Consider the following 386-nt stretch of genomic DNA (forward strand, 5'->3'; position numbering starts at 1 on the left):
ATAAAATGAAAGTTTCATACAAATTCTGAATGGATTATACCCTAGAAAGTGCGCAAAGCATGCTCCCTTTATCACTAAGAAGCGTCACTCATCTTCATAATCTCATAATCAATGAAGCTCTCTAAACTGCACAATGAATCTTTTATTTACATCGTGTCTGCACTTAAGGCCCTTTCACACGGGACGCGGCAAACGGTGGAATCGCTGCGCGGCTGCTGCTTTCTCTTGTAGTGGAAGTGTTTTGTGCAGCTGAGGCGGTGGTCACGTTGCAGTCTCGGAGCGGATGTTGCCATAGTTACAATTGTCACAATTGTCATTGTATTTACTAAAAACTAAATAAAACATAACGGAAATTTGTGTTTGTGTCATTCTGCCAATTCTGCCAT

The sequence above is a fragment of the Sinocyclocheilus anshuiensis genome, unplaced genomic scaffold (assembly GCF_001515605.1).
Source record: "Sinocyclocheilus anshuiensis isolate Anshui unplaced genomic scaffold, SAMN03320099.WGS_v1.1 scaffold2338, whole genome shotgun sequence".
NCBI classification, from domain to species: Eukaryota; Metazoa; Chordata; class Actinopteri; order Cypriniformes; family Cyprinidae; genus Sinocyclocheilus; species Sinocyclocheilus anshuiensis.